This window comes from Sminthopsis crassicaudata, chromosome X, assembly GCF_048593235.1.
Source record: "Sminthopsis crassicaudata isolate SCR6 chromosome X, ASM4859323v1, whole genome shotgun sequence".
In the NCBI taxonomy this organism is placed as follows: domain Eukaryota; kingdom Metazoa; phylum Chordata; class Mammalia; order Dasyuromorphia; family Dasyuridae; genus Sminthopsis; species Sminthopsis crassicaudata.
Window position 1 is genome coordinate 20,640,226 of NC_133623.1, and position 15,762 is coordinate 20,655,987.

Consider the following 15,762-nt stretch of genomic DNA (forward strand, 5'->3'; position numbering starts at 1 on the left):
CCTCTGTTTTGCTACTCTTTACCATAAAGGGCAATAGGAAGAGGCAGCTAGATGGTTGAATGAGAAGAGCACTGGTATTGGTGTCAGGAAGATCTAAGTCCAAACCCAACCTCAGACACTTAGTAGACAGATGACCCTAGGCTAGTGGTTTAACCTCTGTTTGTCTTGATCCACTGGAGAATGAAATAATGAACCACTTCAGTACATTTGCAAGAAAATTCCTTGGATGGTATTGATGTGCTGTGGTCCATGGGATCACAACAATCCAGACACAACTTAACAATAATGGTATTAGGAAGGTCAAGCCTTAAGGCTTTCCAGTCCTTTTTTGTTTTTGATTCCTCTTGATTAGGTTTGCAAGATTCTAAGCAAATACATTTTGTTTCTACCTATCGTTCAAGTTATTATATCTTCTATTAGGAGTCCATCTTTCCCAGAGTCCCCACATCATTGAGTTCCAGCTAGGAATTGGCTTTCTTTTTTTTTTTAATAAAGCTTTTTTATTTTCTAAACATATGCACAGATAATTTTTCAACATTGACCCTTGCATAACCTTGTCATTCAGATTTTCTCCTCCTTTCCCCACCCCCTCTCCTAGATGGCAAGCAATCCAATTTACATTAAACATGTTAAAATATGTTAAATTTAATATGTATAAATATATTTATACAATTCTCTTACTGCACAACAGAAATCAAATCAATAAAACAAAGTAAATGTGTAGGAAAACAAAATGCAAGCAAACAACAACAAAAAGAGTGAAAATGTTATGTTGTAATCCACATTCAGTGTAATACACATTCTGAGTGTAGATGGTTTTCTTTGTCATTAAACCACTGGAACTGGCCTGATTCACACCACTGTTAAAGATGTCCACGTCCATCAGAATTGATCACCATATAGTATTGTTGTTGCTGTGTATAATGATCTCCTGGTCCTGTTCATTTTGCTCAGCATCAGTTCATGCACGTCTCTCTAGGCCTTTCTGAAACCATCCTGCTGGTCATTTCTTACAGAACAATAATATTCCATAACATTTAGATATCATAACTTATTCAGCCATCCTCCAACTTGTTTTTGCACATGTGGGTCCCTTTCCTTAGGAATTGGCTTTCTATAAATGTTGCCCACTACCCTCTTAGTAGGGTAGATTGGAGGCTAAGACCAGATGACCTAGTATTTTATCATAGATAGAATGGGAGGGAGCATTCTGTGGGCATGGGGACATCAGCACTTTCACAAGTTTCGGGGCCATCAATAGATTTTAAGTTGTGTTCCAGTAATCCACACCCCACTCTGCCACCCTTTCTCAGGTACCTGCTTATTCTCCAAATGATAAGATCATAGATTTTGAGCAGAAGACAACCCTAGAAATCACCTAATCCAGATATCTCATTGAAGAGATGAGGAAAGTGAGTTTCAGTACAGTAAATTGCCTTGGCTGTAGTTGCAGAGCTGTGTATCAGAAGCAAGACTTGTATGCACATCTCCCTGACCCCGAGACCATCTTTATCTCTTACAACATGCGGCGTCTCAAAACTGCCTTTCTCTTCTCAGTCTCAACATTCACAAAGTGGTAGTGCTGAAAATACTTCCTTTTATAGCTCATGACTTCATAGTCCCTAGAAATTCTGTTTCTTTCTGTGGTGTCATTTGTCTCCACATTAATCCCTAGAAGTTAGTGATGGTCCTCAGGTATGATGACACTTCTGGAAGGAAGTCTTCTCTATCATGCTCCAGATATATGCTAGAGGAAAGCAATAGCTCTCTCTGTTAGTGATATCTGGCTGAAAAATCCCGGTTTTGTTAACACTTCTCAGAGTTGCTTACTTCTAGAACATTGCTCTTCTTCCTAAGGCTGTGGATGTCCCTTCATCTGGATGCCCTTGTGAATACAGGTCATCTCATGCCTTGAAGCCCAAGAGTCTGTTCCATTTTCACTAAGAATGGACTAAAGTAGTAAACTAGTGATAGGCTAAGGAACAGTCAAGGTGTTTTCAAGGATGCAAATTCATTCATGTCACCGATGGTTACCTCAGGAGTCAGTGGGTTCAGTGTCATTGCAAGCCCCTAAACAGTCTCAATGAGCATTATCATCATCATCAGGATTTTACATCACTCTAAGGCTTGTAAAGTACACCTCAAACCCAGGTGCTGTAACTTCAAGTTCACTTAAATGAAATCTTTTATCTTTTCTGATCTTCATAGACTTCAGATTGTATTTTATGATGTTCTATGATGAGATGAACCTCTCTTGGAATTATAATTCTCTAGGTCCTTGAAATCCTCAGCATGAGGGTTACCCAGATGATCTGATGAAGACTTTTGGGCCCAATTGATATAAGTAGCCAACTATAGTGCTATGGTTCCCAAGAGGGCTAAGAGGCTCTCTAGGTTGTGAATCCTAATCTTGCTTTATTGATTAAATTTAAATAGAACTTAGCTATGGAGGGAGACGAATTAGCAATTTGACACAGTATTTACTCTTTTGACGAAAATTTTAATTTTGTCAGTCAAGCATGACTTATGAATAGCTACTCTTTCCCCCCCAATTGATTGAATTTCCTGGTCACATGTGGAGACAGAGTTATGTTTTCCTATTAGATCTATATAGAACTTTAGCATAAGAATGAAAAGGTCTAGGAATACCATACTAAAATATTGAAGGGTTAGTAAGAAACATTCTTTATTCCCTGACTTAGTTGTATTGGATCTAAGGAGCTGATGTGTATTTGGCAATGATATCACAGAGGCAAATGTGATATGACAGTGATCCCACCTGGAATGTTCTAAGATAATCAGAAATCACTTCATCAAACTTCTTCATTTTTCAAGTGAGGATTTCAAAGTCCATAAAAGGACGTTGGCCGGGTAGATGCTGAAGGAAGAGGAAAGAAAGTAGTATTTGAAGAGAGACCCAGATTCTAGGCTTGCCTCTTTCCCTCTTAGTGTTTGTGGGCCTGTGAGGAAGTCATTTGATTCTGGCCCTCAGTGTCCTCATTTCTATGTTTATTTTTGTTTCTTTGCTTTTTGTTTTCTGCAAGACAATTGGGCTTAAGTGACTTGCCCAGGGTTATACAGTGAGTGTTAGGTGTCTGAAGCTGGATTTGAATTCAGGTGGTTCTGGGCTGGTGCTCTAGCCACTGTGTCATCTGGCTACCCATTGTGGCTCATTTCTAAATTTCTACAGGAGGGGGTTCTAGCTCTAAATTGATTATCCTCTGACCTCAATTACAATTTGATCATAATTCCTGTATTGTAAATCTATGATCACCTGAGCCAAAATTGGGCCCTCTGGCTCACAATCTTCTGCTCTTTCCAGTATTCCTTTGGTTTTTAGGGTGACTTGGCTCTCTGTCTTTGCAACATTATGGCAAGCTTATATTAGGGAAGGGGTAGAAGATAATTAATTATTTCTCCCTGCTGATAATTATTTTTAAAAAAGAACGAGAGTAACATCTTTTCACATATCACTATGAACCAGTTGAAAAAAAAGCGACAGTCCTTCAACTCCCCTTAGTTTTTCATATAGTTAGTCACTGATGATTTGTTGAGATCCAGTTGTACACATCACACTGTGCTGGGCCTAGAAAAGATACTGAGAGGTGAAAGATGCCTCTTTGTATCCCTTCTTTTTACTTACAATTTAACTGGCTAAAAATGATCTTAACATTAAAGAATGCTTCCTTTTGTCTTTGTATGCTTCTGGTGCCTGGCACAGTTGGGGAGGGGGAAGGGGAAGACCAGGCATGGGATTTCATTAGTACAGGAACCTCCCTGTGAAGAAATCCTTCCTATCAGTTTGGATTAGCCCGTGTTCCATAATTTGGAGCCCAGGCAATAGCCCCAACACATGTACATGTGCACATGCAGACTCACAAAAGAGAGAGGAGCAGAGAAGGATGGAAAGAGAGCAGAATTGGGGGAGAAGGGAAGAGGGAGGAACAGGGACAGGACCAGGGAGGAGAAGAGAGACTATATGAATGAATGAGAATCAAGTCTAGTGGCCTAGTGAGTGGAATCCAGCTTTGAAGTCAGCAGCATTCAAATTTCTCCTTTAACACTAAAGTTTCTGCTGTATCTGGAGATATGAAATGAGGATGGGACTATTGGTCTATGACTAATAAAAAAGTTTCATGGTAAATAATATCATTTTGTGTGGCTGGTCTGTGTCCCTTGAAAGACTGAAAATTTTGCTTCCTTAGAAGTGGTACATCTTACAAAATGAGTTATGTCTTACTGCGAACTTCGTGTAGGAAATGTATGTTAGAAGTATTATCCAAGACCTCAGACCAAAAGATGTGCAATGTCTTCTTTGGAATAATTTATATTTATTTTACTATTTCATTTCGGCCTTGCCCTCTGTATTACTAATATTCTGGTATTGCAATTTTTTCCTGCTGTATCATTTTTGATCTTTTGATATAACCTGATATGGCATTAATATGAACAAATAAAAGATCTATCATCTAATTACGGAAATCAGAGATGAAAAAGACATATTGGTCATCTTGTCCATCCTGCCTGTTTTCTCTAAATACATTGTTTTAATGAGACTCCTGGGTTGGGCAATGAAACAGAGGAAATGCATTGATTTTGTTTTATACCGAAGGCTTAAATGAAAACTCAGGCCTAGTGGGACAATACAGAATTCCATCTTAAATTTATGATCTTAGGCTAATTTGATCCATTATTAGATTTTGTATCCGTAGCAGTCAGTCATTTATACATTCAATTATCCTCTTTCACAGAAAAACCCAGCACATCATTTGCCAGGTGCTTCAGAATCATCTGAGGGATGTCACAGTAGAACTTCTAACTGACGTAGTGGGGATTCAGTCCGTTTGGGCTGATTTCTATGCAAATAGGTACTTCTCTGTGCATTGACCAAACCATGTAAAGTTTCCCACCTTCCTTTAGCCACAGAAAAATTAAATTGCTTCCCTCCTAAATATTTGGACATTAAAAAGTCAGCTGTGATTCATATTTGTGGAATTAAAGAGGAGATGCCGAATAGAGAGCTGGAGAGATGGGCAGGTGGACAGAAAGAACATTTGAAAAGTATTTACGATGTGCCAGCCACCGTGTCGAATGTTGGCAGTACAAATGCAAATGAGACAGTTCTACTTCAGGGAGCTTACATTTCAGGGAAGCATGATAGTGGAAATGGGGAGAGGAAGAGAAATTAAGATGATGAGTCAGGTGTAAGTGACAGGGAACTGGGCTAGATTGCCACTCAGGCAAAGGGGTCACCAATAAGAAAAGCAGGATTCTGGGGAGGTTTTTCCAGTTGAGAAGACAGTTGGGGAAGAGAAATCTGGATAGTGAGTATAGGCATGAGTGAATTATTGAATGTCTAATACGGATAAAGTGTAAAAAGTAGAATTCATATGCATGACATTGGAAAACCACACAAGTCTCTCAAACATAGTAGCAATGGAACCAAGATTTGATCTAAAGAAAGCACGCACTGAATCACAGAATGTGAGTCAAGAAAAAGATCAGCCATTGCCCATTTTGGCCTGAAGCTGACCCAGGCTCTCCTTTCCAGCATCCTCAACAAAAGGGCATCTGGCCTCCCCACAGCAAGAAACCCCCTAAGATTTACAGCATTGTAGACTTGGAATAGGAAGAGTTTCCTAGAAACCCTTGACCCACTCCCTCATCTAACAGGAAATTGAGCCCCAAGCAAGTGAAGGGTCTTGTCCAAGATCACACAGGTTGTTACTGAGTCAGATTTGAACTCAAAGCCTATGATTCCAAATCACATACACTTTTCACCATACCATACCATATCAGGTCTCCCAAATCCCAGAACTATTGTTAATGGTCATATATCAGTCAATCTCGAGGTTGCCTAATAACCTTTCAGATAACTCATTTCAAAGAAGTTTTTCCCCTCCCTTCATCTAGCCTCAGTTTACCTTGATGTAGTTTTACTTCTCCTAGGGGTGTTCTCTGAGGCCAAACAGAATAAGTTAGTCCTTCTACATGGCAGTCCTATGAACCAGGGGCTATGCTAGGATTGAAAATATAGAAATGAAATGATTCTTGACTTCAAAGAACTTGTGTTCTCTTGAGGAAGGTGATATGGATGACATGTAAGTATACAAAGAATAAAATATGTAGGTGCAAGTTATTTTTGGTAGGTGAAGGCACCAGTGGCTGGATTTGGAGTTGGGGGAATCAGGAAAGGCCTTGTAGGATATGGTGCTTAAGTTGAGCTTGGAAGGAAATTCAGGATTCGAAGAGGTGACTTTCAAGACAGATGGCATTCTAGGCACGGAGCACAACCCATGCAAAAGCTCAGAGTTGGGAACTGGAGGATCCTGTGTAAGAAACAGAGAAGGCCAATGTTACTGGACTGTAGAGTTCAACAGGTTAGAACAATAAGATTTTATAGAGTAATATAATAAGGCTGGAAAGGTAGGTTGGAGCCCATATCCTATCCTATCAACTAACCATATCAACTGCAAATAGAGGAATTTGTATTTGACCTTTGTGGTCATAGAGAACCCCTAGAGCAAGGTAGAGATTTGCACTTGAAGGAAAATGATTTTGATAGACTCATGAATTGGATTGGAGAGTGGAGACGCGCTGTGAAGGGAACCCAATTATGAAAATGTTGAGATTGTTTAGGTTAGAGGTGATGGGAGTGGAGACAGAGGCAGAAGAAGAAGAAATCTTGTTAATGTAGACCTCTCCAAAAGACCCACTCAGACTTTCTAAGACATTGGTTTTTAAAGCGGTTGAAGTAGAAACACAATCCTAGCATGCCCTCTACAGGGCACAACAACATTGCTTTTGTCTTCCATAAGTGTTTGGCACCAGTTCCCCTACTCCTGCTTGTCTTTTGGCAAATCTCGGGGCTAATTCTCATGACTGGGCGAGATGGTAAACTTAACCATTTCTAAAACACAACTTTCCCTGTGGTAATTGCGTGTGGTAATATAGACAGTAATGGGCCAACTAAATGGGATCTAATTCCATGCTTTGCCTTTGCTTCCTAGGTTCCTCCTTCAGATGATGCTTGGCAGTATTGTGTAGCTCGTTTTGCTTTTTAATTGTTTAATTAAATGTTTGCCAGAAATTTCTTTTAATTCCCTAGTTCACCTGGTTCTTTTTTGAGGAATAATTTCTTGTATGTAGTTACAAACAGCAACAGTACTCATCATCATCATCATCATCATCATCATCATCATCATCATCATCACTGCTCACATTTCTTTACCACTTGATACCACTTAAAGTAGTATTTTAAGTACCACTTAAAAAGTACTTTCCTCACAACAGTCCTGGGAAGTAGGGATTGGTATGTCCTTCAGCAACTATTTATTAAACACTCACTGTGTATATTATTGTCCCATTTGCCCAAATGAGAACATGAAGACAAAAAGGAAGGTGAAGGGATGTGGCCCAGATCGTGGGGCTCAGAACTGGTGGAGTTTTTGACCAGAACCTTTTCTATTTCTCAGTCACAGCCAAAAAAGGAAAAGATTGAATAAGCACAAATCACATTAAGCTCTTAAACTTAGCCCTGGAAGTAACCTTGCTTTGAGGCAATTTAGTCTAAGCTCAACATTTTCCAGATAAGGGGAAACATGGCACAAAGAGAGATATTGACTTGCTCAAGGTCCTACGAATGGCAAGTGGCAAAACTCATTTGATTCCAGGTCCTCTGACTCTGGTTCTCTGCTTGTTCCTCGCTCCATGCAACTGAACAACTATATAGAGGAAGCATTAATGAGAGAGGTAGAGGACACGGTCTGGTTGCTTTCTCATTTTTCAATGACCGGTGATCCCAGATAATCCTGCCTATGCTTTTGGAACACAAATTGTTTGGCTGCAGGAAATTTGATTCTTCACACATAACAGAGACGTGAAGAGAGTGGAAATAGGTTAGGAATTGGTCTCTTAAATAATAAATAAATTGCTTATTTCTTTGTTTTCTAAGCCTTGATGGGTGTGCATGCTGGATACTAAAGAACGGTGCAAATGTTTTCTTAGAAGGGAAAATTTCCAATGTTTCTTTTTTTAAAAAAAAAATTGGCAATGTTATGAGTCTAAAACATGATAAAACATCACAGCCGATTTCTAAATGCTTTCTTTGCATTTTAATATGGTTGAAGTGAAGGCAGTAAGTAATTTCAGAGATTTTCCCTTGAGCTCTGGAGTTCTTTTCATATGTAATTATTCTCTGAGTGCATTAGATAATGCTGTGGTTCCCACAGCTGTATACACATCTATAAATCATTAATGAGGCAGTTAACTGAAACAAAACTATAAAAGATTTGCATTACCCGGCAGAACTGGGTCTTAATTGACTTCTAGTTATTTACAATTAATTTTTCCATTTGGAATAATGATTGTAAGTAATTTAGGATTTTTTTTATTGTTCAGGAAATAAGACATTGTCTATTTATCAAAAGTTTTTATAGAGACTGTCAGTGACAATTAGTGGTCCAGAGAGAATATAATTTTAGCAGACCAAACAAAAATAAATAAACAAATAAATTTGAGGTTGGGGGAAGAAAGTATCCCATATGGAAATAAAAATATATGATGAAACAAGTAATTTAAGGAGGATATAATGCAGTTTGCCAGAATTTTTATCTTTGTGTGATTTAAACAAGGTCTTTCCTGTCTTAAATTTTGGTAAGCAAAAAAAAAAAAAAAAAAAAAAGAGACAGAGCAAATTATCACTTGAAAGTGCACAAAGAATATCCAAATGAATCTGATGACTATATGTAGGAAGGAGAACTCAATGAGAATGTGATTGTCTCTGCAGGAATTACTTCATCAAATCAAGGGAAATGCTTTGTAGGTATTTGTATCAGAAACTGATGCAATGAAGGATGCAGACGGAGCGGGGGGGGGGGGGGGGGGGGAGCCTTTCTTTTCTGATATGGTAAACTTTGTTGCTGGTGAGTGGTATGAATAAGGAGATGTGAGAAAAGTATTGACTCAAGTTATGAAATTCATTTAGAAATATGGAGAGAGGCGGGGACTATGAAACTGTTGTATGTGTTATATTGTACATTGAACAACTAGTTCTAAGTTTTCCTTTGGTGAAATTTGCATTTAATATCCATCACCATGAAGGCTGACTCCCATAATTCTACAATATTTAAAAGAAAAACTGAATAAATGATTACCATTCTGCCTGATGTTGCTGCCTCTAATTTTGTCAGAAAGTTCTCTTTTGCAAAGAGAGGACTTTATTGAATGCCTTTTCATAGGAAGGGATTAATGTCAAGTATGAAAATATGCTTGGATTAACTGAAGGCTGTTAGGAATGCAAAAAATACTGAGGAAGAAAATGAAAATCACAAAATTTCAGAGTGGATAGGGGCCTCAGATTTCATGTAATCCAATCAGTCAACATTTATTAAGTGTCTACTATCTTGCCAGTCACTTTGCTAAGCCTGAATAAGAATTATCTCTACATTATGCCCAACAAACATTTGTCCAATCCTTTCTGCAAGACCTCTGTTAAGGAGGAATCCTCTGCTTTCCAAAGTAACTTTGGAACAGCTATCATTTTTAGGGTAAATTTTCTTTACGCAGTTGATTGGCTGATTATGTGAAGCCTATATTTGTGTCTTTATAACTTCCACCTGTTGCTCCTAATTCTGCCCTTTGGGGCCAAGGAGAATGAGTCAACTCTTCAAAAGATTAGAAAGAGCTATAATTCTGCCTCTAACCCCCATCTAAGATTTCTCCAGATTCAAAATCCCCATTTCCTTCAAGCCCTATGTATGTAGCTAGATCAAAGGGTAGGAGCACTTTTATAGCCCTTTGGATAGAGTTCCAGGTTATTCTCCAGAAGTTAGGTCAATTCACAACTTCACCAAGAGTATATTAGCATCCTGGTTTTTCCATATCCTTTTCATCATTTGTTATTTTCCATTTCTGTCATGCTAGCCTATCTAAAAGGAGAAAGATGATGATACCTCAGTTGTTTTAATTTGCATTTCTCCAATCAATAATGATTTAGAACATTTTGTCTTGTGACTATTGAGAGCTTTTATTTCCTCTGAAAATTGCCCATTCTTATGACTGACTATATTTCAACTGGACAATAGCTCTTATTTTTTGTAAATTTGGCTAAGTTCCCTTTATATGAAAAATGAGTTCTTTATCAGAGAAATGCTATTAACTTTTTCCAGATTTCCTATTTTCCTTCTAATTTTTGTTGCAATGGTTTTACTTGTGCAAAATCTTTTTTATTTCATGTAAACAGTTACCCATTTTACATCCTTTGATGCTTTCTATCTCTTGTTTGGTCATAACTCTACCCATCCATAGATTTGACAGGTATGTTTTCTCATGCCCCCCTAGTTTACTTATGGTATTATTCCTTATTTCTAAATCATTTAACTATTTGACCCTATCTTGCCATATGATGTGAGATGTTGGTGTATACTTAGTTTCTACCACATTTCTTTACAATTTTCCCAGCAATTCTTATTAAATGTCAAGTTCTTATTCCTAAAGCTTAAAGCTCTGTTTATGAAATATAAGATTATTCTGGCTGTTTGATATTGCAGGTTGTATACCTAATCTGTTCCATTGGCCCCATCACTGTATTTCTTGGCCAGTTCTATTGATTGTTTTGATCAATACTATTTTATAATATAGTTTAAAATCTGGTACTGCTAGTCTACCTTGCTTCACATTTTTTCACTGTTGCCCTTGATATTCTTGACCTTTTGTTCTTCCAGATAAATTTATTAATATTTTCTAGCTTTATAAAATAATTCTTTGGTAGTTTGAGTAGTATGGCACTAAATAAGAAACTTTAGGTTGAATTGTATATTTTTATATTGGCTCAGCTTACCTATGAGCAGTTATTATTGCTCCAATTGTTTAGTTCTCTCCTTGTTTTGTAATATTGTAAAAGCATTTTGTAATTGTATTCATATGGTTCTTACATTTGTCTTGAGTTTGACAAGTATTTTATATGGTCTACAGTTATTTTAAATGGAATTTTCACTTTTTATCTCTTCTTGATGGTTTTTGTTGGTAGCATATAGAAATGCTAATGATTTAGATAGGTTTATTTTATATCCCACAACTGTACTAAAGTCATTAATTGTTTCTTTTCCAAGATTTCTTATTGAGTTTCTGTTTGGTTCACATTTTTTTTCATTAACACTGGTTTTCCTGAGTGTCTGGAATTCTCTCCCTCAACTCTACTTCCTGATTTTCCAGGCTACTTTCAAGTTCCAGATAAAATGTTATCTTTTACAGGAAACTTTTCTTCCTCTTTCCCTTACTGCTAGTGCCTTCCCTCTATTAATTATCTCCAACTCATCCTGTATATTACTTGGTTATGTAGTTGTTTCCATATTGTCTCTCCCATTAGAAAGTTCCTGACATGAACAGGAGATGAACTCTGAGGCACAGAGGCCTATATAAATAATAATGATAATAGTTTTATATATATATATATATATATATATATATATATATATATATATATATATATGAGAATATAGTATTTTGAGGATTGTAAAGATATATGAATATAGTATTTTGAGCATTGTAAAGCACTTTATTTGATCCTGATAGCAGGACTGGATGGAGATTTGGGAGGAGGGAGAACAGGCACATAATGCTGTTTCTGAGGCTCTGGTGTTTACATGCCCATTGCTGTGAATGATACAGATGGTGGAGTTGGCAGGTTTGTATAGTGCATGATCCTCATAGTGATGGAATCACAGGCCAGGAAAGCACCTCTACTATTATGTATGACAACTTTTTTGATCCTATTATGAGTTCTTCATACTTGATACGATTGGGAAACAGTGGTCTAGTTCACTGGAAAAAATCTCTTATGTGGAACTTTTGTTAAGGCAGGAGTGGAAGGGCAGCGTCTTGGCTAGTCTAGATGGAAAAGGTCACCTTTCCAATCCACCTTTTAAATGAATCTCTGTCAGTATGATTGGCTCTCCTTCAAGATAGAGAGCGATCTTTCTCTGAAAGCTCATATAGTACCAGCCTGAGCCTTGACAATTTGCAATTGTTTTTGTCTCATGCTAAATCCCATTGTCTCATAACAATTTGTACTGTACAATATTATGACAAGATTTTGTCTTGGTCATTCAATCATCCAGAATTGTAGATCCTAGCAAATAAACCCTCTCTCTTAACCAGTTCACAGATTTCACAAATTGTTACTTTATTTATGATCCTTTGGCTCAATGTATTGTTAGCAGAATAAAGAACCTGATGTCAAAGTGACTTTTTGAATAATCAGTACAGGAAACCAGGTAAAGATTGAATAGCATTGTATTGTGGGAATTTATATAACAGCTAGAATATTTTTTGTCTCTAAATATAGACCTGATTATAAAAGACAATGTGGCAAAGTAAAAAAAAAAAAACAAACCCAAAAACAAACAAAAAAAAACCCACTTTATTCTCAGACTATTAATCTTAATATTAATAATTAGCTTAAATACTTAATAATTAACATAAATCCTAATTCATATTTTTACTGAAAGGAAGGTGATAAAAGATCTGGAGCAACTGTGCTACCTTATTACCTATGCAAATTTGGACATTATACTCTTATGCTTTCAGAACCTCAGTTTTCTTATCTGTAAGGGTGTCAGACTAGATAATCTTTAAAATCCCTTCCATCTCTAAATCTTTGGGTCTGTGGTTCTAAAACCTGTAAAGGGCTCTTCCAGCTTTAAGTCCATGATCCTACTTCTGTGATTATGGACAAGTCTCAACATCTGTGAAAGTCATCTCCATAATGAAGATAGCATTCCCCACTACCTAAATCATTAAGCTATTATTGTAAGGAAAGAACTTGCTAAATAATCATATTATGCCTGTGATTCTTTTAAGATTTTCAAAGTACTTGATGGAATTACCATATTATTACAGGAGGGATACAGATTTTGAGAGTAACCCTAAACCAAGCTTATGAGGGAAATGGAGAAGGCCAGGAGACACTGCTCTGCTTTGGAGCTCAGCACTCCATAGTCTCAGGACCAAAGCACAGTGAAAATTATATGTTGCCCTGCCTCAAGGAAAGCTGCTTAGTGAGCTCACTAACCTTCTGGTTTTGCTCCTGGAACCATCACTGAGCTTCTCTAGAAGTGTTTGAGTAAACCTTTTCAATATAACAAGATGAAAAGAGAACATGTCCAGTTTGAGAGCTACCCTGACAACACTAGATAAGCTTTTCAATCTTTCTGTGGTCCATTTCCTTATCAGGAAAACTGGGGAATTGGAGTATCACAGAAAAAAAAATCATACAATTTTGGAATCTGGAAGAGAGGTCAGAGACCATCTAGCCCAACTGGTTTTTAAAGACCATACCTCCAATGAAGGGAGCTCACTGCCTCCTAAGGTAGCCATTTCCATTTTGGGATAGCTGGAAATGTTAGCCCTCTTTTACACTAAGGTAAAACCTGTCTCCTTGCAAATTTCCTCTCTTACTTCCCATCTCTTTTAGGGCCAACCAGAACAAAACAGTTTCCATATGTTTCCATATGACAGCTTTTCATATATTTGAAGCCATCATACCTTTTCTAAATCATTTCTAGAGATCAGATTTGTGATTTGATGCTAGGAAGGTATCTTGAAGTTTTTCCTTTGATTTTCAGATTACTACTTGATCTAGCATTGTACTTTTATCACTGTTGGAATTGTTGTTAGGGAAGCTAGCCAATAATGCTCCTCTCTGTTCTGCCATCTTGACTGGAATCATTAATAAAAATGTTAAAGATAAGCTCCAGCATAGATCCTTTGGGGGCTACTCTTGAGATTTCCTCCCATGTTAATAGCCATTAATAAATATTCTTTGGGGCCAGTTATACATCACGTTTTGAATTTTTCTACTTTTAGTACTACTTAGCTGGAATCTTTCCATCTTAGCCACAAGAATAACATGAGATATTTTCTCAAGTATGTATTCTCAAGGAATGTACTTTTTCTTTTTTTAATAATTTTATAATTATAACATTTTTGACAGTACATATGCATAGGTAATTTTTCTACAACATTATCCCTTGTACTCCCTTCTGTTCCGAATTTTCCCCTCCTTCCCTCCACCATACATATTAAATATGTTATACTATATCTTAGGTACAATATATATGTGCAGAACCAAATTTTCTTGTTGTTGTTGTTGCAAAGGAAGAATTTGATTGGGGAGGTAAAAATAACCTGGGGAGAAAAACAAAAAATGCTCACAGTTTACACTCATTTCCCAGTGTTCCTTCTCTGGGTGTAGCTGATTCTGTCCATCATTGATCAATTGGAATTGGATTAGCTCTTCTCTGTGATGAAGATATCCACTTCCATCAGAATGCATCCTCATACAGTATCATTGTTGAAGTGTATAATGATCTCCTGGTTGTGCTCATTTCACTCAGCATCAGTTGATGTAAGTCTCTCCAAGCCTCTCTGTATTTCTCCTGTTGGTCATTTCTTACAGAACAATAATATTCCATAACCTTCATATACCATAATTTACCCAACCATTCTCCAATGGATGGGCATCCACTCAGTTTCCAGTTTCTAGCCACTACAACAAGGGATGGCACAAACATTTTGGCACATACAGGTCCCTTTCCCTTCTTTAGTAGTTCCTTGGGGTATAAGCCCAGGAGTAGCACTGCTGGATCAAAGGGTATGCACAGTTTGACAACTTTTTGGGCATAATTCCAGATTGCTCTCCAGAATGGTTGAATTCTTTCACAACTCCATCAACAATGCATCAGTGTCCCAGTTTTCCCACATCCCCTCCAACATTCATCATTATTTTTTCCTGTCATCTTAGCCAATCTGACAGGTGTGCAGTGGTATCTCAGAGTTGTCTTAATTTGCACTTTTCTGATCAATAGTGATTTGGAACACACTTTCTTATGAGTGGAAATAGTTTCAATTTCATCATCTGAAAATTGTCTGTTCATATCCTCCTTTGACCATTTATCATTTGGAGAATGGCTTGATTTTTTTATAGAGTCAATTCTCTATATATTTTGGAGATGAGGCCTTTATCAAAACCTTTGACTGTAAAAATATTTTCCCAATGTGTTTCTTCCCTTCTAATCTTGTTTGCATTAGTTTTGTTTGTACAAAAGCTTTTTAATTTGATGTAATCAAAATTTTCTATTTTGTGATCAATAATGATCTCTAGTTCTCCTTTGGTCACAAATGCCTTCCTCCTCCAGAAGTCTGAGAAGTAAACTATCTTATGTTCCTCTAATTTATTTATGATCTTGTTCTTTATGCCTAAATTATGGACCCATTTTGATGTTATCTTAGTGTGTGGTGTTAAATGTGGGTCCATGCCTAGTCTCTGCCATACTAATTTCCAGTTTTCCCAGCAGTTTTTGTAAAATAATGAATTCTTATCCCAAAAGTTGGGATCTTTGTGTTTGTCAAGCACTAGATTGCTATTTTTATTCACTATTTAGCCCTGTGAACCTAACCTATTCCACTGATCAACTAGTCTATTTCTTAGTCAATACCAAATGGTTTTGGTGACTGCTACTTTATAATATAGTTCTAGATCAGGTACAGCTAGGCCACCTTCATTTGATTTTTTTTCATTACTTCCCTTGAAATTCTCGACCTTTTGTTCTTTCATATGAATTTTGTTGTTATTTTTTCTAAGTCATTAAAATTGTTTCTTGGGAGTCTGATTGGTATAGCACTAAATAAATAGATTAGTTTAGGGAGTATTGTCATCTTGATTATATTTGCTCGGCCTATCCAAGAGCACTTAATGTCTTT